Below are 7,159 nucleotides of genomic sequence, written 5' to 3' on the forward strand. Positions count from 1 at the left end.
AAAGAAGATGCAGGGAGTGGTGCTTCCAAGTGGGCAGAGCATGTTGCTAAAATATTTAGGCTACATCAGAGTTAAGTGCTACTTCAGGTGCCCCATTCCAGGCTTTCTGTCTTTATGGAAAGTCTACTGGCAAAATCAGCTGAACTTTGGTTTGGATATGGGAGAGGCTGCAATTACAGGGGTGTTTAACACTGGTTTATGAACCCGTTAGGCTGAGGACATGTTTACTACTTGCTATTACCATAAGTGGTGCTGTTGCCCTGCTTGCAATTTTGATGCCCATTAAGATGGAAACTGTATGTAAATCAGGATCCCTCGTTATTATTTATATTTCATGGTGGGATGTAGGAGTTGGTCTGCCATGAGAAGAACTGTAAACAGGAGGTTTATGAACACTGAACACTGTTGCTAAGCTGGTTCTCTTGAAATAATTTTCCTTTGCAGCCGAACATCAATTCTTAATTTTAGTAGCACACGTAGCAGGATGGAAATGATGATTGATTTTTCTCCAAGTGCTGTGGGCTGCTTAAGTTGAGATTTCACTATAAAAGGCTAGACATTTCCAATTGCTTTTTATAAGTTCAGAATTGATTTTATTTGTTTAGCACCTGACTAACATAATAAAGAAGAAAAATATAGTCAGTCAGAAAACATAGAAAAGTGATGGGCTGCCTGGTTGCTGGCCTTCCTTTAGGTGATGTGATTTTAAGCCATGCTTCTGCTCTGGGTCTCTTCCAGCCTGGGCCATACAGAAGTTTTTGCACTGTGTTCACAAAGATCCTTGGTTCCATGTAGACTTTAAATGTTTTGTTCAAGTCTGGCTTGCTGTTGGGATCTTGACAAGTGAGAAAACAAAAATAAAACTGAGTTAGCATCAGTGTGTTTTGGTTTTTAATATGGGGACTTATGGCACCCACATTACCTGACATCAATAAAGTCCAAAACTGCCACATTTGTATGAATGAGGCTTCATTTTCTTTATCCAAGATAGGATTTTCCCATGGGGATTATCACTTTGATATTTTTTTACCCTGCAGATTTGGAGGTGTTCAGGTGAGTGGTGCCTGTAGGCAGAGAAGGGACAGGCAGAATTTCTGTGACAAATCCATCATGTCCCCACAGCCAAGGAACAGATCCTCAGGGGAGAGGTGAGGGTCTGTCTGCTCTCAGCCCCTTGCACCATGATGCTCAGGAGGGTCTGCACAGGCTCCTATTGCATAATTTGCTTTTTTTGGTGGGCTTGCAAAGAAAAAAAATTGATAAGAAGGGTTATTTAGCCTTACACATAGTGGGAAAGGGGTGGGAAGTTTGGCTAGTGGCTCCAGCTCAGCCAGAATTTGGACTCTGAAGTTCAATATGGTTGTGTTGGGGAGAATCCCTCACCTTTCACATGGGCAGGATGAGTGTAGTAAGAAGGGCTGAGTTTGGTTAGAAAGGCTGAGTTTGGTTAGAAGGGCAGAGTTTGGATAGAAAGGCTGAGTGTGTAAAGAAGAGCTGAGTTTGATACGAAGAGCTGAATTTGATAAGAAGAGTTGAATTTGATAAGAAGAGCTAAGTTTGGATAGAAAGGCTGAGTTGGTAAGAAGGGCTGAGTTTGATAAGAAGGGCTGAGTTTACAGCTGGAGAGAAGCAATGAGAAAAAAATCCCATGGCTCTCTGGAAACACAGGTGGCAGAGACATTTTATTCCCTGGTTTATGGTCATGTAAAACAAATTCACTGCAACTTGTCAGTGAGCAAGGATCTGCTGCTGCTAGGTAAAGGGCAGGGTGGGGTGGGTTTGTTTCTCTGCTGCAGACAAGGGCTGTGCAGGAGTGTCTGACTCCACACTGGGATGCAGGACGGGGGGGGGGGGGGGGGGGGGGCGGTTTGGAGCTGCTGGGAGATGCCCCTGGCATTTGAGAAAAGGGAGTTTTGTCCCGAGGTTTTGAGGAGGGACAGGGGAGGAAGAGGGGCACCACCAGCAGCCACTGTGGGACAGTCTGGGCTTGGGCTGGCATTTACACAGGAGCCCAAGTGGCAGAAACTGCCATTGTTCTGTGGTGTGGGGTGAACAGCACAGAGGTGCAGCAGAGCACATCTGGAGGAGGCACTTCTCCAGCATTCACCTTGGGTTTGCCTTTTAAAACAACCCAAAACCACTTGGAGCACTGGCACAGGCTGCCCAGAGCAGCTGTGGCTGCCTCATCCCTGCAAGTGTCTGAGGCCAGGTTGGAGCAACCTGAGATAGTGGAAGATGAATTTTAAGGTCAGTTCCAACCCAAACCATTCTAAGATTCCATGATTACAGCTGCTACACAGTGTATGTCACATACTAAGGCAGTTGGGTGACAACCCTGGTGGCTGCCTCTGTCCCCAGACTGATTTTGTGACAGGGGTAAAGGGTAAGCTCCTCCCTGCTAGTGCTGTTTCAACCTGCTTGGGGTCATAATCTGGAAAACCCTGAAAGACATTGTTCTCTGTGAAAATTCCTTCCATATTTGACCATTGCCAGTTTTGTGATGTAGAAATTTCCATGAAAACAGCACAAGTGATCTCTGGAAATGGTCATTAATGGAAGTGACTGCCCTATGGGGCTTGGGAAGGGGGTGGTTTGGGGTGGGAAGGCAGAGCAGAGGGAAGCCCCAGCCCAGCTGGTTTTGGTGACATCTCCCATGGGGACGCCTGCTCAGCTGGGCTGGCTCACAGGAGCTCTGCACAGGAGCCAGAGCCACCTGAGGAGCACCAGTGCCTGGTCTTGGCAGGATTTGGGTGGGATCCATGTGCTGGCTTTACCTCACTCCTCCCTGCAAGAGGTGTGATGATCTGGGCAATGAAATACAGCCCAAATGCAGCCCAAGGTCTGTGCCCTCTCTGTCCTTCATCAATTGGCTGGGAAAGAATTGCCAGCTGGGTTTTCTGCAATGAACACCTGCTTTTTTTGTCTATGCTGTTGGCACTCACTGCCTTCAAAACTTACATCCCCCTTTCTGCACTCACACACTGAATAACCTCCTCCTGGTGAGGTCCTGGCCTCCTTTTCTGGTGATCTTCATAATGGCATTTTCAGTGTCTTATCCATGTTTGATGAGAAGGATTCCAGCAGCAAGCTGATTTCCTTAAAAGCTTTACAGGCGAGGAGGTGCCTCCTGACCCTGTCCTTCCCACAGAGCTGTTCTTGCCTCCTGTGGTGTGGAAGGAGATGGTGGGGACCTCCTCTCCTCTCCTCTCCTCTCCTCTCCTCTCCTCTCCTCTCCTCTCCTCTCCTCTCCTCTCCTCTCCTCTCCTCTCCTCTCCTCTCCTCTCCTCTCCTCTCCTCTCCTCTCCTCTCCTCTCCTCTCCTCTCCTCTCCTCTCCTCTCCTCTCCTCTCCTCTCCTCTCCTCTCCTCTCCTCTCCTCTCCTCTCCTCTCCTCTCCTCTCCTCTCCTCTCCTCTCCTCTCCTCTCCTCTCCTCTCCTCTCCTCTCCTCTCCTCTCCTCTCCTCTCCTCTCCTCTCCTCTCCTCTCCTCTCCTCTCCTCTCCTCTCCTCTCCTCTCCTCTCCTCTCCTCTCCTCTCCTCTCCTCTCCTCTCCTCTCCTCTCCAGGAATGCAGCAGGCTGGGCTCTCCCCTGGCTTCTCCTGCCTGCAGCAGGACTCTGTGGGAGCAGCTCAGCTTCTTGCCAAGCTTCAGTGCCATCCTCCATCCAGGGATTCACCCATCAAGCCACCCCTGTCCCTGCCCAAGGACAGGGTGGTGTCGTGAGTGCTTCTGGTGCTGCTCCTGGCATGTCTGTGCACCCCAAAGGCTCAGCAATTGCAGTGTTTGTGACAAGCTGAGATCCTTGGAGACCCACAGATTCAGAGAATGGGTCTTACAGAGGAAACAAAGCCAATGGCCAAACCTGCTCAAAGGTGTCCCATAAGGGAAGGCTGTGGCTGCTGCTGTCCCAGCCTTGGCGTGTCACATCCCAGCACCCTGGCCACTGCTGCCACATCCACAGGCTGTCACCTGGAGGGCTCCTCTAACACCTCAGATGTGCAGCTCCCAGTTGGACCACAGGGACATTTTGATGTCCCCTTTTGCTTCCTAGTAAAAGCTGTGGACAAGGACAGGTTTTGATGGAGAGAACCGACCCCACATTGGCCACATCTGGGATGTGGATATCCTGGACAGATGTTCCAACCACAAAATGAGGGGCTGGCCAAGGTATTTTTTTTGAAAACTCTCTGGTGAATGTTTGGTGGCTTGTCAAGAATCAAAACAATGATGACTTTGCTTTAAAGCAAAACTTTCAGTTTTCAGTTGTTGCTTTGGGATTATTGATAAAAATCAAAAATGTTTTCACTGGCAGTGGCTTTTCAGAGCAGGATTTGGTGGCTAACCACCTGCTCCCTCCATGGTCGACCAGAACTCTTTCGAAGGCAGCTTTGCACCCTGAGTGCCTGCTCTGTGTGCCCAGAGAGCTCCTGTCCCTCTGGACAGGGCAGTGGGACACAGCCCCAGCACTGGGGCTGCACCATGGATGTCCATCTGTGTCTGGCACAGGAAAGGACATCTCTGCTGCTGCCTGTGTCCCTCTGGGCTCAGCCCCCCCTGGCTATTCTGGGGCCCTGGGAGGGCCACTGCTTTTGCTGTGCCCTTATGGGATGTGATCCTGCCCCTCTGCCCAGCCCTGGGGACACCTCTGGCTCCTCAGCACAGCAGGGACAGGAGCTCCTGCAGCTGGGCAAGGGCCTGGAGCATCTCGGTGCCCAGGAAAGGCTGAGGGAGCTGGGGCTGCTCAGCCTGGAGAGGAGCCCCAGTGAGAGGGGCCTCAGCCCTGGCTGTCCCTGGCTGCCCCTGGCTGTCCCTGTGTCCCTGTGTGTCCCAGTCCATCCCTTTCTGTCCCTGTCTGTCCCAGTCTGTCCCTGTCTGTCCCAGTCTGTCCATCTGTCCCTGTCTGTCCCTGTCTGTCTGTCCCTGTCTGTCCCAGTCTGTCCCTGTGTGCAGAGCTCAGAGCAGCCCCAGGCTCTGCTCCAGGCCCAGCGATGGCCCCGGAGCCCCGGGCAGGGCCTGAGCCCAGCAATTCCCTGCCCAGGAGGCAGAACTGCTGCCCTGGGTAGAGCCAGCCCTGAGCAGAGCCCAGAGGGGCTGTGGGGTCTCCTCCCTGGGATGTTCCAGAACCCTCTGGACACAATCCTGTGCCCCGTGCTCAGGGATGGCCCTGCCTGAGCACGGAGATGGCACCAGCTGACCCCACCGTGGTCCCTTCCCACCTGACCCATCCTGGGATTCTGTGGTTCTGTGATGCTCTGGTCTCCTCTCCTCCCAGGGAAAAGCCCATTCTGCTGCTGGCTGCAAGCACAGGAATGACCAGAGTGCTGCAGCTGACACAGCTGCCCACACTGAAATAATCTTAAAGGAAATCTGTGTGCCTTTATTAACAATAACTTCCAAGTAGTGTCCGTGGCATGAGAGGACAGTTTTCATGGCAGTTCTGCTGCTGCTGTCTGAATCCTCAAATGTCAGTGGGCTGGAGGGCTCCTTGTTCTCTTATTTGGAGATGATATTTATTTCTATGATATTTATTTTTTCTCTGCTGATGTTATTTGGAGCCTTCTGGAGAGCCTTGAAGGCGTGTGCAGGCTTGTTCTCATGCCACACAAAATGTGTGTTTTGAAGCATCTGTCACCTGTGCAGCTGTGGAGCTCCTCTGGGGCACTGAGGTGCCATGGTGGCAGTGGATTCCAAAGGACAGGCTCCCAGATGGGGAAGTGACAGGCTGGCAGTACAAGCCTCCCTGCAGTGACCTCCCAGCTCTGCTAAGACAGGTTCCTGTTGATCAGTGTGGCAGGAGAGCTCCTGAAGGTTGCTGCCCACCCTGGGAATGACTGAGCAGGACAAAGCCAACTCCTGAACCCAACTCCTTTTTTTTTTACTGGTGTGCAAAGAAGAAACCAGCAGTGATACAAAGGGACTTGGCCACCAACCATGGCACCATTATCTGCAGCTCAGAGTGGGTAGAGGATGCCATGGACAGTGGGGGCACAGGACCTTCTCTTTGATCTTTCCTACAGTGTTTTGAGGGTAAAATGCATTTATAATTTGTATATAATTTATCACTGATCAGCTGTAGCCTCACGAGTCCCCATTCCAGCCTGTGTCACACCTGCTTTTCCAAGCCAAACATCTCAGGGCTGTGGCTTGTTGTGCATTTCAACTTTTCAGTTCTGATTTCTCGTAAATTGGATGAGCACCTACAGGCAAATAACAATAACAAGGTACCACCCCTACCACAACAATGCTCTGCAGCTTTGGGACCAAGTTCAATAGGATGCTTGCCAACAAGTCTGAGTTGAATTTTGCTCATTTTGAGACCTGGTTGTTTGGGCTCATTTCCTGTCTTTTCCATTTTTTTTTTTTTTTTTTTTAGTATAGCAAAACTCACTGAAGGTTAACAATAGAAATAGGTTAGAAGTTTACAGGAATGTGCTTGGGTGTTTTAAAGGCATCTTGGAGAACATCTTCATGTATCATTCACTCACAAATACAGTGAATCAAGTGAAATGTAGTTACAATTCAGATGATGCTTATCTATGTTTTAATCTAACAAGTCTTTGTGGGTAATACCTTGTACCAACACACACTTTCTGAATTTTTGCACATGTATACAGCTGAAATAGCTGCTTTCATCGCTGAAAGGGGAAAATATGACCTTTCGGAAATTGTGGAACTTCCCTCTGCTCTTTCAAAACAGAAAAAAATCCAATGAAAAACACTCTGAGAGATTTCTTTTGCAGATTAGGGAGGATAGTTTAACCTGCAGTCAAGGAAAGCTCAAAGTGTCCTCTGCAAGGGTCCTCACTTGTCTGTGCAGCAGATGATAAATGATCCCTCTGTTAGGTTCGAGGGCCCAGCAGGACACAGTGATGAGGGTATAGACTGCAAAATTACAAGGTTCTAAAACTTTTGAGCTCTGCCTGTTTTCCTCCTTGTTTCAGAGACTTAAAGGGTCCAAGATCCTTTCAAACTTCATTTTTCTTAGCGAGATCTTTAATTGGATGACACCACCTGAGCTGAGATAGAATCACAGAAATATGGAATATCCTGAGCTGGGAGGGACCCAGAGGATCACCCAGCCCAGCCCCTGGCCCTGCACAGACACCCCAACAGCCCCACCCTGGGCACCCCTGGCAGCGCTGTGCCAACGCTCCTGGAGCTC

The sequence above is a fragment of the Vidua macroura genome, chromosome 17, assembly GCF_024509145.1.
Source record: "Vidua macroura isolate BioBank_ID:100142 chromosome 17, ASM2450914v1, whole genome shotgun sequence".
Lineage (NCBI taxonomy): Eukaryota > Metazoa > Chordata > Aves > Passeriformes > Viduidae > Vidua > Vidua macroura.